This window comes from Ursus arctos, chromosome X (assembly GCF_023065955.2).
Source record: "Ursus arctos isolate Adak ecotype North America chromosome X, UrsArc2.0, whole genome shotgun sequence".
In the NCBI taxonomy this organism is placed as follows: Eukaryota; Metazoa; Chordata; class Mammalia; order Carnivora; family Ursidae; genus Ursus; species Ursus arctos.
In genome coordinates, this window is record NC_079873.1 from 102,104,608 (window position 1) to 102,120,515 (window position 15,908).

A 15,908-nucleotide genomic window follows, 5' to 3' on the forward strand; every position below is an offset into this window, starting at 1 on the left:
GGTACTATAACTTTTTCAGCTATGTATTCAGCTCATTGTGTTCAGTACTATGCCTCTTACATTGTAGGATATTACCATGCTTATTGAATACTTAAAAAATAAATCTTTGTTTATATGTGACACAGAATTTTCATCACTTGATAGCATATGTATCTTCAACCAATTCATGTTTCTTTGACATATATTTTTAAAGAATATTCAAGAACACAAAAAATAAATAATCCAATTTAAAATGGGCAGAGGACCTGAATAGACGTTTTTCCAAAGAAGACATACAAATGACTGACAGACACATGAAAAGATACTCAACACCACTCATCAACAGGGAAATGCAAATCAAAACCACAGTAAGATATTGCCTGACACATATCAGAATGGCTAAAATTAAAAAGACAAGAAATAACAAGCGTTGGCAAGGATGTGGACAAAAAGGAACACCTGTGCCCTGTTGGTGGGAACATAAATTGGTATGGCCACTGTGGAAAAGAGTATGGAAGTTCTTCAAAAAATTAAAAATAGAAATACCACATGATCCAATAATTCCACTGTTGGGTTTACTCAAAGAAAACAAGAACACTACTTCAAAGAGACATATGCACCCCTGTGTTTACTGCATCATTATTTACAGTAGCCAAGATACGGAAGAAACCCAATGTCCATCAGTAGTTGAATGGATAAAGAAGATATGGTATGTTATACAATGGAATATACCCAGCCATAAAAAAAGGATGAGATTTCTGCCATTTGTGACAACAGGGATGGACATAGAGGGTATTAAACTAAATGAAATAAATCAGACAGGTGTATGATTTCAGTTATATGTATAATCTAAAAAACAACACAAACAAAAAGAGCAGAAACAGACTCATAAATACAGAGAATAAACTGATGGTTGCTAGAAGGGAGGGGAGTAGGGGATGGGCAAAATGGGTGAAGGGGAGTAGGAGGTACAGGTCTCCAGTTTGGGATGAATAAACCACAGGGACGAAAGGCAGAGCATAGGGAATATAGTCAATGGTATTGTAATAGTGTTACATGGTGACAAATGGTAGTTATACTTGTGGTGAGCATAGCATACCATATAGACTTGTTGAATCACTATGTTGTACACCTGGATGAAGACAAGGTGGGTGTGATCAAGGTGGACGTGTTAGAAGAATAAATATAATGAAGAAAAAAAATACTTGAATTTAGGCATCGGACGTACCTCAGCTTGCATTTTAGTTTGAAATTTACTACTTACATGGCCTTAGGCAAGTTATTTCTCTAAGCTTTGGTTTCTTCTTTGTAAAATGAGTATAATAATGGTATGGGCCACAGAGGGCTATTGTAAGAATTTGATGAGATTATATACATAAAGTTCTTAGAGGGATTCCTGGCATATAAGAAGTGCCCGATAAGTATAGGGGTATCAGGGAAAATGGTCCCCAAAATTTTAATAGTAATATCTCTTAGTGGTGAGATTTGTAGAGTTCTTTACTTTACTTCCTCCTTTAATTTTTTTATCTCTTAAATGGACTTTTTTTTTTATTTCAGTAGTTAACATGCAGTGTTATATTAGTTCCAGGTGTACAACATACTGATTCAACAATTCCATACATCACCCAGTACTTAGCACAACAAGTGCACTCTTTATTCCCCATCACCTGTTTTACCCAACCCCCTCCTTAATCCTCATTGCCTACTTTACCCACCCCACCCCCACCCACCTCCCCTCTGGTAACCATCAGTTTGTTCCCTATAGCTAAGAGTCTGTTTCTTGGTTTGTCTCTCTCTATTTTTTTCCCTTTGCTTGTTTTTTGTTTTGTTTTGTCTCTTAAATTCCACATATGAGTGAAATCATATGGTATTTGTCTTTCTCTGGCTGGCTTATTTTGCTTAGCATTATACTCTCTAGCTCCATCCATGTCATTGTAAATGGCAAGATTACATTCTTTTTAATAGCCGAATAATATCCCATTGTTTATATATAGCACATCTTCTTTATCCATTCATCTATCAATGGACATTTGGTCTCCTTCCATATCTTGGCTATTGTAAATAATGCTGCTATAAATATAGGGGTGCATGTATTCCTTTAAATTAGTGTTTTTGCATTTTGGGGGTAAATATCCAGTAGTGTGATTATTGGATTGGAGGGTACTTCTATTTTTAACTTTTTGAGGGAACTCCACACTGTTTTCCACAGTGCCTCCACCAATTTGCATTCCCACCAACAGTGCAAGAGGGTTCCTTTTTCTCCACATCCTCACCAAAACTTGTTGTTTCTTATATTGTTGATTTTAGCCATTCTGACAAGAGATGATATCTCATTGTAGCTTTGATTTGCATCTCCCTGATGATGAGTGATGTTGAGCATCTTTTCATTTCAATAGACTTTTTATTTTTTAATGTTTTTTTATTATATTATGTTAGTCACCATACAGTACATCCCCGGTTTCCGATGTAAACTTCGATGATTCATTAGTTGTGTATAACACCCAGTGCACCATGCAATACGTGCTCTCCTTACTACCCATCACCAGTCTATCCCATTCCTCCACTCCCCTCCCCTCTGAGGCCCTCAGTTTGTTTCTCAGAGTCTATAGTCTTTCATGGTTCATTCCCCCTTCTGTTTACCCCACCTCCATTCTTCCCTTTCTTCTCCTACCGATCTTCCTAGTTCTTATGTTCCATAGATGAGAGAAATCATATGATAACTGTCTTTCTCTGCTTGACTTATTTCACTTAGCATTATCTCCTCCAGTGCCGTCCATGTTGCAGCAGATGTTGAGAATTCGTTCTTTCTGATAGCTGAGTAATATTCCATCGTATATATGGACCACAACTTCTTAATCCAGTCATCTGTTGAAGGGCATCTCGGTTCCTTCCACGCTTTGGCTATTGTGGACAATGCTGCTATGAACATTGGGGTGCATATGGCCCTTCTCTTCACTACGTCTGTATCTTTGGGGTAAATACCCAGTAGTGCAATGGCTGGGTCATAGGGTAGCTCAATTTATACCTTTTTAAGGGACCTCCACACTGTTTTCCAGAGTGGCTGTACCAACTTGCATTCCCACCAACAATGTAGGAGGGATCCCCTTTCTCCACATCCTCTCCAACAATTGTTTCTTGCCTTCTCTATTTTTGCCATTCTAACTGACGTAAGGTGGTATCTCAGTGTGGTTTTGATTTGAATTTCCCTGATGGCTAATGATTTTGAACATTTTTTCATGTGTCTGTTAGCCATTTGTATGTCTTCATTGGAAAAGTGTCTGTTCATATCTTCTGCCCATTTTTTTTAAAGATTTTATTTATTTATTTGACAGATATAGACAGCCAGAGAGAGAGGGAACACAAGCAGGAGGAGTGGGAGAGGAAGAAGCAGGCTCATAGCAGAGGAGCCTGATGTGGGGCTCAATCCCATAACGCCAGGATCACGCCCTGAGCCGAAGGCAGACGCTTAACTGCTGTGCCACCCAGGCGCCCCCTTCTGCCCATTTTTTGATTTGTTTATTTGTTTCTCATGTATTGAGTTTGAGAAGTTCTGTGTAGATCTTGGATACCAGTCTTTTATCTGTAGTGTCATTTGCAAATATATTCTCCCATTCCGTGGGCTGCCTCTTAGTTTTTTTGACTGTTTCCGTGGCTGTGTAGAAGCTTTTTATCTTGATGAAGTCCCACAAGTTCATTTTTTCTTTTGTTTCTCTTGCCTTTGGGGATGTGTCATGAAAAAGGTTGCTTTGGCCGATCTCATATAGGTTGCTGCCTAGGTTCTCCTCTAGGATTTTGATGGATTCCTGTCTCACATCGAGGTCTTTCATCCATTTGGAGTTTATTTTTGTGTATGGTGTGAGATAGTGGTCAAGGTTCATTCTCTTGCATGTAGCTGTCCAATTTTCCCAGCACCATTTATTGAAGAGACTGTCTTTTTTCCACCAGATGTTTTTTCCTGCTTTATCAAATATTAGTTGCCCAAAGAGCCGAGGGTCCATTTCTGGGTTCTCTATTCTGTTCCATTGGTCTATGTGTCTGTTTTTGTGCCAGTACCATGCTGTGTTGGTGATCACAGCTTTGTAGTACAGCTCAAAATCCGGCATTGTGATGCCCCCAGCTTTGTTTTTCCTTTTCAACAGTTCCTCGGAGATTCAGGGCCTTTTCTGGTTCCATACAAATTTAAGGACTATTTGTTCCAGTTCTTTGAAAAATGTCATCGCAGATTTTGATTGGGATAGCATTGAAAGTGTAGATTGCTCTGGGTAGCTGGAGATTTTAACTATGTTAATTCTTCTGATCCGTGAGCATGGAATGTTTTTCCATCTTTTTGTGTCTTCCTCAATGTCTTTCAAGAGTGATTTGTAGTTTCTAGAATATAGACCCTTTACATCTCTGGTTAAGTCAGATGAGCATGAGACTCTTGATCTCAGGGTTGTGAGTTCAAGTCCCATGTTGGGTGTAGAGATTATTTAAAAATAAAATCTTTTTAAAAAAGAAAATAATCTGATTTACAATAGCATCAAAAACAATAAAGCACTTAGGAATAAATTGAACCAAAAGGAAAAAGATCTCACTGAAAACTACAAGACTTTGATGAAAGAAATTGAAGAAGACACAAATTAATGGTAATATATCCTGTGTTCATGGATCAGAAGAACTAATGTTAAAATGTCCATACTACCCAAAGCCATCTATAGATTCAATGCAATCCCTATCAAAATCACAATGACATTTTTCACAGAAAAAAACATAATCTCAAAATTTTATGGAAATAAACAAAATAAAATTGTATGGAAATAAACAAAAATAGCCAAAGCAATCCTGAGCGAGAAAAAGAAAGCTGGAGGCATCACAATTCCTGATTTCAAACGATATTACTAAGCTACAGTAATCAAAACATTATGGTACTAGCATAAAAGCAAACATGTAGACCAAATGGAACAAAATTGAGAGCCCAGAAATAAATCCATATAGATAGGGCCAACTAATATTTGACAAGGGAGACAAAAATACTCAATGGAGAAAAGATATTCTGTTCAACAAACGGCATTGAGAAAACTGGATATTTACCTGCACGAGAATTAAATTAGACCCCTATCATACACCACTCACAAAAATTAACTTGAAATGGATTAAAGACTTAAACATAAGACCTGAAACCATAAAACTCCTAAAAGAAAACAGGGGGAAAGCTTCTTGGCATAAATCTTGGCAAAGATTTTTTGGGGGGGATATGACACCAAAAGCATAAGCAACAAAACAAAAAGTCAAGTGGGAGTACATCAAACTCAGGAGCTTCTGCAAAGCAAAAGAAACAGGCAACATAATAAAAAAGGAAACCTATGGAATGGAACAAAATATTTGCAAACCATATATATGATAAGACATTAATATCTAAAATACATAAGGAATTTCTACAGCTAAATAGCAAACAAAATAAAACAAAAACAAATAATTCATTTTTAAAAATGGACAAAGGACCTGGATAGACATTTTTCCAGGGAAAATATACAAATAACCAACAGGTACAAGAAAAGGTACCCAACATCACTAATCCATCAAGGAAATGCAAATAAAAACTAAAAAATAACATCTCATACATGTTAGAGTGGCTATAATCAAAAAGAGGTAACAAATGCTGACAAGGATGTGGAGAAAAGGAAACTCTCATGCACTGTTGGTGGGAATGTAAATTGGTACAGCCACTATGGAAAACACTATGGAGGTTCTTTAAAAAATTAAAAAAAAAAAAGAACTACCCTATGATCAAGCAATTCTACTTCTGTATATATAACTAAAGAAAATCAGATCACTATCTCAAAGACTTATCTGCACCCCCATGTCTATTGTATAAGTATTTACAGTAACCAAAACACAGAAATAAACTAAGCGTCCATCAATGGATGAATGGATTAAGAATATGTGACATATATATGCAATGTAGTATTATTATCCATAAAAAAGAAATCCTGCCATTTGTAATAACATTTATGGACCTTGAGGGCATCACAGTAAGCAAAATAAGTCAGACAGAGAAAGACATATACTATATGATCTCATTTAGATGTGGAATCTTAAAAAGAAGAAGAACAAGAAGGAGGAGGAGGAGGAGGAGAAGGAGAAGAAGAACTCAGAAACAGGTGATTGCCAGGGGCTGGAGAGGAGGTGACGCATGATGGTAGTCAAAAAATATAAACTCCCAGTTAGAAGATGAGTAAGTTCTGGGGATGTAATGTATAGCATAGTGACTATAGTTAACAATACTGTATTGTATACTTGAAGGTTGCTAAGAGAGTAGATCTTAAATGTTCTCACCATATATTTAAAAATGGTAACTATATGAGGTGATAGATGTGCTAACTAGCCTTATTGTGGTAATCATTTTATTATATATATATACATATATATTTGTATATATATATTTATCACATTGTATTCCTAAGCATACACAATGTAATATGTACATTATATCTCAGTAAGGTAGAAAAATTCCTTCCATAGGTGTCTAGTGTATTTGAAAGTAAAAATGTGGATAATGGTCCATGTGGGAACATTTCAGGGTGTTGGAAACTATAGATAAAGGTTCCTAATAGAAGTACCTTTGATTGAAAGGGGGAAAAAAGTACCTTTGGTTAAGAGGCTGTTTTTTTAATAATAATTTTGTATTATGTTATGTTAGTCACCATACACTACATCCTTAGTTTTTGATGTAGTGTTCCATTATTCATTATTTGTGTATAACACCCAGTGTTCCATGCAATATGCGCCCTCCTTAAGAGGAAGAGGCTGTTTTTTTATGGTCTTTCCAATTCAGTTTCTCACATGCACATCCAACAGTAGCCAGACAACTTTAATCTGCCTCCTAAACATGACAGAAAGAAAAATCAAAGAATAGAGGCAGATAAGATGCTTTAGACTATCATTAGTAACTGTATAAATGGGAGCTTCACCTTGGAGCTTGCTGGAAATGGAGAATCTCAGGCCCCACCCAGAACAACTGAATCAGAATATTTACTTTAACAAGATCTGCTGGTGATCATTATGCACATTAAAGTCTGAAATGTGCTGTTCTGGGGATATGGTAAAATTAAAAATGGGAATATATTTTTTAAGCATAGTTATTTCTTCATCAGAATGAAGGACCAACAAGGACAATGAAAACAAGAGAGGAAACATTGGCTGATAAAAGATTTGAAGAACTATTTTAGAAGACAGAAAGTAGTTGAAAGAGTAGTCACTGATTTGGCAAAGTAGAGAAGCTCATGAACTAAAACATGCATAGAGGGGATTCTAATTAAAAGATTCAGAGAATTCAGGAGAGGTTCAAATCTTAGGAGGTATCATTTCTAGCAGTGTGTAGGAATGGAGATCTGGGGTAAAAAGAAGGATAGATTGAAAATGTATAAAGAGAATAATCAAAGTTTGCCCCCTACACACACACACACACACACACACACACACACACACACACACACACTACTCCTCATACTCACAGAACATCCTCAGCCAGAACCTATTCTATAAGCCAGAAGCCAATGGAGATTTATTAACTGGTGAAGTTGAACTAAAAAATCTTAGGAGTCAGGGACAGCAAGAAAGATGATGGGTGATAGTGAATACAAAGTTGAATGTAAGTTGAAATGTTGTACATGAAATGGTCAGACACCCATGCATACCCCTTCCTCTATACTATGGTCGGAAAGTCTCAAAACCAAATTAATAACCTCAGGCAAGTAATTGAAAGAGTGATCTCTGGAAAACATGGCTTAAAAGAAAAGACCTCTACGTAGTGACAGTTTTGGTCCCCAGTGAACTGTCTGAACAGTAAGTAGTAAACTTCTCCAGACTGTAAACTCTGCCCATATATGCAAAGCCCCCATTCAGCTTTTATGCATCAAACCTACATATGAGAAGGTAACCAATCAACATATCACTGAGGAAAGCACTCAACATATGAGAAAAGCAAAAATAAAGAGAGTCCAGTTCCAAGATGGCAGAGGAGGAGGAGACCTAAAGTTCCTCTGGTCCCAGGAATTCAGCTAGAGAGCTACAAAACCACTCTGAATACCTATGAACACAACTGGAGAATGAAGAAAAGAGTAGCAGAAACTCCATGAACAGAAAAGCGAACACTTTATGCAAGGAGGAGAAAAGATGGCAGAGGAGTAGGAGATCCCTTTCTCAGCTGGTCCCCTGAGTCGAGGTGGATATCTACCAGACCATCCTGAAAACTGACGGAATCAGCCTGAGATGCAGGAAGATACATCTGGATCTCTACAAATGAACATATTCAGGGCTGAGTATTGAGATATGAAACGGGGAGCCGTGAATCCGCACACAGATATCAGAAGATAAATGGAAGGGGGAGGAAGCTGACGTGCTCAGACGCTGGGAAGCAGTACCCACCTGCACTGGGGAGCTGGCCAGACATGTGGACTGGCACCTGCGAGAGAAAAGACTGAGACCGTGAGCCTGGAAATGCCATACGACCAGACTGAAAACCGGAGCTCTGGAGCACTTACTCGAACAAGACTGAAATTGAGAGCTTGGGAGCGCGTGCACGACCAGACTGAAAACCAGTACTCTGGAGCGCACACGAACCACACTGAAACAGGGAGCTCGGGAGTATGCCCGGGAATGGGGGGGGGGGGGCTGGCGGTGTTAGAAGCACAAAGGACAGAGACGGGCCAGCCCTGGAAGTGAGGGCTGGGACATTGGCTGTGGGGCGCACAACCCAGGACACTGCAGGGTTTTTAGCAGCACTGACAGAAACAGAGTTAAAGTGGCCAAGAGAGCTCAATGGAGAGCAGACTGCGATTTCTCTGTTCTGAGACAGAGGCTAGGATACAGCCACTGCTGCTCTGACTCTCAGAAGAGGCACAGAAAACCGCCAGGGAAAGGCGCCAGAGATCAAAAGCCCGGAAATATTAGCTCACAGTGCCCACCCCCATCCCCCCTTGGAGGGGACAGGGCAACTCTACCCAAACAGGGTTGCCTGAGTATCAGCGCAGCAGGCTCCTCCCCCAGAAGGCAGGCTGAAAAATCAAGAAGCCCACATCCCTAAGGTCCTATAAAACAAGTGCACACTGCCTGTGTCCTGGTCAATAACATGGGCTCTGGGCATCCCCGCAAACTCTCCTCATCAGAATGATGAAGAGGAGAAATACCACCCACCAAAGAAAAGATAATGAGTCTGTGGCCTCTGTCACAGAACTGATGGATATGGATATAACCAAATTGTCAGAAATGGAGTTCAGAGTAACAATGGTCAAGATGATGTGCAGGATTAAAAAAAATATTAACAAAAATATTAATGAGAATATAAAATCTCTAAGGGCTGAAATGAGAGTGAATCTGGCAGAAATTAAAAATGCTATGAATCAAATACAGTCTAAACTAGACACTCTGACAGCCAGGGTAAATGAGGCAGAAGAATGAATTAGTGAATTGGAGGATGGGATGGTAGAAGAGAAAGTTAAAACAGAAACTTGGCTCAAAAAAATCCAATCTCAAGAATGTAGATTATGGGAGATTACTGACTCAATGAAACATTCCAATGTCAGAATCATCGGCATCCCCACGGGGATGGAGAAAGAGAGAGGTCAAGAAGAGATATTTGAACAAATGGTAGCTCAGAATTGCCCTAATCTGGCAAAGGAAACAAGCATTCATGTCCACGAGGCAGAGAGGACCCCTCCCAAGGTCAATGACAACAGACCTACAGCACATCAGGTCATAGTGCATTCGCAAATATTAGATCCAAGGATACAGTACTGAAAGCAGCCAGGGGGAAGAAAATCCTTACATACAGAAGGAAAAATATCAGAATATCGTCAGACCTGTCTACAGAGACCTGGCAGGCTAGGAAGGGTTGGCAGCGTATTTTCAAAGCTATATCTGAGAAGAACATGCAGCCAAGGATCCTGTATCAGCAAGGCTGTCATTCAGAATGGATGGAGAGATAACGACCTTCCAGGATAGGCAGAAACTGAAGGAATTCATAACCACCAAACTAGCCCTACAGGAGATATTAAGAGGGGTTCTATAAAAGTAAAAAGGCCCCAAAAGTGATACAGAACAGAAAGTCACAATCTATAGAAACAAAGACTTCACAGGAAACATGACATCATTAAAATCATATCTCTCAATAATCACTCTCGATGTGAATGGCCTAAATGCTCCCATAAAAGGCCACAGGGTGGCAGATTGGATAAAAAGAAATGATCCATCCATTTGCTGTCTACAAGAGACTCATTTTGAACCTAAAGATACATCCAGACTGAAAGTGACGGGATGGAAACCCATTTTTCATGCCAATGGACCTCAAAATAAAGCTGGGGTGGCAATTTTCATAGCAGACAGATTAGATTGTAAACTAAAGACTGTTGTTAGAGATACAGAAGGGCACTCTATTACTCTTAAAGGATGTATCCAACAGGTGGATACGACAATTATAAATATCTATGCCCCCAACAGGGGAGCAGATAAATACATAAGCCAACTCTTAACCAGAATAAAGAGACACATAGATAAAAATACGTGAATAGTAGGGGACCTCAACACTCCACTCTCAGCAATAGACAGATCACCTAAGCAGAAAATCAACAAAGAAACAAGAGCATGAATGACATACTGGAACAGATGGACCTCATAGATATATATAGAACACTACACCCCAGAACAACAGAATACTCATTCTTTTCGAATGCACATGGAACTTTCTCCAGAATAGACCATATACTGGGTCACAAATCAGGACTCAACCGGTACCAAAAGACAGATGATTCCCTGCATATTCTCAGACCACAATGCTTTGAAACTGGAACTCACTCACAAGGAAAAATTTGGAAGAAACTCAAAAACTTGGAAACTAAAAACCATCCTGCTCAAGAATGATTGGGTAAACCAGGAAATTAAAAATCAGTTTAAACAATTTTTGGACACTAATGAAAATGAAAACACATCAGTCCAAAACCTATGGGACACTGAAAAGGCAGTCCTAAGGGGGAAATACATAGCCATCCAAGCCCAACTCAAAATAATAGAAAAATCTAAAATGCAGTTTTTATATTCTCACCTCAAGAAGCTGGAGCTAGAACAGAAGAACAGGCATAACCCATGCACGAGAAGGCAGGTGATCAAGATTAGAGCAGAGATCAATGAATTAGAAACCAGGAGCACAGTAGAGCAGATCAACAGAACTAGAAGCTGGCTCTTTGAAAGAATAAATAAGATCGATAAGCCACTGGACAGACTTATTCAAAAGAATAGAGAAAAGACATAAATTAATAAAATTATGAATGAAAGGGGAGAAGTCACAACCAACACCAATGAAATAGGAAGGATATTTAGAAACTTTTATCAACAGCTTTATGCCAGTAAATTAAACAACCTGGAAGAAATGGATGCCTTCCTGGAAACCTATAAACTACCAAGACTGAAACAGTAAGAAACTGATTATTTAAACAGACCAATGAATTATGAAGAGAGTGAAGCAGTGATCAAAAACCTCCCCAAAAACAAGAATCCAGGGCCTGACGGATTCTCTGGGGAATTCTATGAAACATTCAAAGAAGAAATAATACCTATTCTCCTGAAGCTGTTTCAAAAAATAGAAACAGAAGGAAAACTACCAAACTCATTCTATGAGGCCAATATTACCTGACCCCCAAACCAGGCAAAGACCCCATCAAAAAGGAGAATTACAGACCGATATCCCTGATGAATACGGACGCCAAAATTCTCAACAAGATCCTAGCTAATAGGATCCAAAAGTACATTAAAAGGATTATCCATCAAGACCATGTGGGATTCATCCCTGGGATGCAACGGTGGTTCAACATTCACAAATAGATCACTGTGATAGATCATACCAACAAGAAAAGAGTCAAGAACCATATGATCCTCTCAACTGATGCAGAAAAAGCATTTGACAAAATACAGCATCCTTTCCTGATTAAAACCCTTCAGAGTGTAGGGATAGAGGGTACATTCCTCAATTTCATAAAAGCCATCTATGAAAAGCCTACAGTGAATATCATTCTCAATGGGGAAAAGCTGAAAGCCTTTCCCTTAAGATCAGGAACACGACAAGGATGCCCACTCTCGCCATTATTATTCAACATAGTACTAGAAGTCCTTGCAACAGCAATCAGACAACAAAAAGGGATAAAAGGTATCCAAATCAGCAAAGAAGAAGTCAAACTGTCTCTCTTCACAGATGACATGATACTCTATACAGAAAATCCAAAAGACTCCACCCTTAAACTACTAGAATTTATAGAACAATTCAGGAATGTGGCGGGATACAAAATCAATGCTCAGAAATCAGTTGCATTTCTATACACAAATAATGAGACTGAAGAAAGAGAAATTAGGGAACCTAATCCATTTACAATAGCACCAATAATTATACATTATCTCGGAATTAACTTAACCAGAGACGTAAAGGGTCTATATTCTAGAAACTACAAATCACTCTTGAAAGACATTGAAGAAGACACAAAAAGATGGAAAAACCTTCCATGCTCATGGATCGGAAGAATAAAAATTGTTAAAATGTCTATGCCACCCAGAGCAATGTACACTTTCAATGCCATCCCAATCAAAATACCAATGACATTTTTCAAAGAACTGGAATAAACAGCCCTTAAATTTGTGTAGAACCAGAAAAGGCCCTGAATTGCCAAGGAATTGTTGAAAAGGAAAAACAAAGCTGGGGCATCACATTGCCTGATTTCAAGCTATACTACAAAGCTGTGATCACCAAGACAGCATGGTACTGGCACAAAAACAGACACATAGACCAATAGAACAGAATGGAGAACCCAGAAATGGACCCTCGGCTCTTTGGGCAACTAATCTTTGACAAAACAGGAAAAAAACATCCAGTGGAAAAAGGACAATCTCTTCAATAAATGGTGCTGGGAAAATTGGACAGCTACATGCAAAAGAATGAAACTTGACCACTCTCTCACACCATACACAAAGATAAACTCCAAATGGTTGAACGACCTCAATGTGAGATAGGAATCCATCAAAATCATAGAGGGGAACATAGGCTGCAACCTCTTTGTCAAAGGCCACAGCAACTTTTTTCATGGCACCTCTTCAAAGGCAAGAGAAACAAAAGAAAAATGAACTTGTGGGAATTCTTCAAGACAAAAAGCTGCACAGCCAAGGAAACAGTCAAAAAAACTAAGAGGCAGCCCATGGAGTGGGAGAAGATATTTGCAAATGACACTACAGATAAAAGACTAGTATCCAAGATTTACAAAGAACTTCTCAAACTCAATACACGTGAAACAAATAATGAAATCAAAAAATGGGCAGAAAATATGAACAGATACTTTTCCAGTGAAGACATACAAATGGCTAACAGATACGAAAAAAAATGTTTAAAATCATTAGCCATCAGGGAAATTCAAATCAAAACCACCTTGAGATACCACCTTATGCCAATTAGAAAGGCAAAAATTGACAAGGCAGAAAACAACAAAAGTTGGAGAGGATGTGGAGAAAGGGGATCCCTCTTACACTGTTGGTGGGAATGCAAGTTGGTACAGCCACTGTGGAAAACAGTGTGGAGGTCCCTTAAAACGTTAAAAATTGAGCTACCCTATGATCCAGAAATTGCACTACTGGATATTTACCCAAAAGATACAGACGTAGTGAAGAGAAGGGCCATATGCACCCCAATGTTCACAGCAGCATTGTCCACAATAGCTAAATCGTGGAGGGAGCCGAGATGCCCTTCAACAGATGACTGGAATAACAAGATGTGGTCCATAAATACAATGGAATATTACTCAGCCATCAGAAAGAACAATTACACAACATTTGCTGCAACATGGATGGGACTGGAGGAGATTATGCTAAGTGAAATAAGTCAAGCAGAGAAAGACAATTATCATATGGTTTCACTCATTTATGGAACACAAGAAATAGGAAGATCAGTAGGAGAAGGAAGGGAAGAATGAAGGGGGGGTAAACAGAAGGGGGAATGAACCATGACAGACTGTGGACTCTGTGAAACAAACTGAGGGCTTCGGGGAGGGGGAGAATTGGGATAGGCTGGTGATGGGTATTAAGGAGGGCACGTATTACATGGTGCACTGGGTGTTATACGCAAATAATGAATCATGGAACATTGCATCAGAAACTGGGGATGTACTGTATGGTGACTAATATAACAAAATAAAAAGTATTAAAAAATAAATAAATAAATAAATAAATAAATAAATAAATAAAATGGAACCCGATCAGCAGCCTCATTCAAATCAGAGTCCCCTCTCCCTCCAGTTTCTTCCAAGGAGAAGGCCGTCATATCCCTATGCCAGACCTCCAGAGAAAAATCTAGAAATATCTAAATAATCCAAATATTTCAGAATAAAAAAAAGCCCATGCTACCCAGAACCACTCCTGCCCTGGGCTGCCCTCCCACTCTTTCATATGATTAAATAATTAACATTCTTATGTGCAGCATTGGCATTAGGATTTTATCATCAAATAGCAAGGCTACTATAAAATGAAAAAATAGATCCCAAGCATAGGGGCGTGAAAGCAAGGTTTACCAAAGTGAGCCCTTCTAGAAAGAAGGAAAGAATAATTTGGCTCCTACTGTTAGAGAAGCAAGCAAATGCCATGCACTTTTAGAATCTTCCTTTTGTCCCTCTGTCCAGCCTTCCTTCTAATCCTCCTGCTCTCTTACTCTTCTTGACTCAGAGCTTTGACACAAACTATTAGGCTAAAGAGCCCTTCATTATGTTTGAACAGAGCTCTCTGGCATTTGACCCAAATGCCACTTCCTCCAAGAAAACACACATAGCTCCCTCAATCTCCCTAGGTACGAGGCATCCTCTCTCATTCACCAGCGAGTTATCCATAGAACTTACCATATCAAGAGCAATGATTTCGAATAGAATTTTCTGTGAATGATGGAAATGTTCTTTGTCTGCACTGTCCAATAGGATTGCTACAAGCCACACGCAGCTGTAGAGCACATGAAATGTCCTGGTTTTACTATGTTGTATACCTAAGACTAATTATAACATTGTGTGTTGACTATACTTCAGTTAAATAAATAAATAAATAAATAAATAAATAAATAAATAAATAAATAGAAAGAGAAACAAGAAAATAATCCAGAGAACAGGAAAAAGGCTGCAAATGTGAGAAAGTACAACTTCCATGAAATAGACATAAAATGTTATGAAAAAAATAAGGAAAAACGTTAAAAACTTAAAAAACTAAACCTAAATAAAAATTTTTATAATTCATTTTTACATAAAATCAATACATATAACTTAATAAAACAAAAATTCAATAGAAAATGAGAAATAAAATCACAAAAAAAAAAATTCCCTAAAAGTAGAGACAAAAGTGAATGGGAGTCAGAAAATAGAAAAAAAAATTAGTGCCCTCCAGAATCAATCCAACCGTTCTAATATCCAACTAATTAATGCTAGGTCCTAAAAAAAAAGAGAGAAATTGAAGAAAAATTTTCAAAGAAATACCATAAGAGAATTTCCCAGACCTGAAAAACATGAGTATCCAGATTAAAAGTTTTCATAAAAGTTCCAACAAAATAAATGTTAAAAGCTTTGCCTATACTAAGGCACAGCACTAAAACCAGAAAAGTCCCAGGATGACACCTGTACAGCAGGCTAAGGGACTAACCAGTCCAGATAGGAAAAAGAGAGCAAAGGACCTCAAGGAAAAGAAATTTTTAGGAAAAGAAGCCTTATGGTAGTTGAGTCCATATGATGGAATATTTGAGAGAAGAGAAAAGGACAGGTGGGAGGCATATTTGATAAAACAAATTGGAAAAAATTAAAGAATACTATTTATTTTATTATAATAATATAAACACTGATACCAGTTTAATGAAATAAATAGTGACATGACTATATTGAAAGGATGACAAAAAT

General features: G+C 38.2%; 1 protein-coding gene across 7 annotated transcripts in view; it reads right to left on the bottom strand.

The window, feature by feature from the left end:
• SMARCA1 (SWI/SNF related, matrix associated, actin dependent regulator of chromatin, subfamily a, member 1) overlaps positions 1-15,908 on the bottom strand; it is a 1,457,411-nt gene that overhangs the window by 1,249,335 nt on the left and 192,168 nt on the right. Inside the window, exon 26 of one of the 7 annotated variants that reach the window (XM_057314276.1) lies at positions 1,862-14,970. The exons of the other annotated variants lie outside the window; for them this stretch is intronic. The gene's annotated coding sequence lies outside the window, so the exon portion shown is untranslated. Of the gene's footprint in view, positions 1-1,861; positions 14,971-15,908 lie in introns of those variants that run through there. 7 annotated transcript variants of the gene reach the window in all.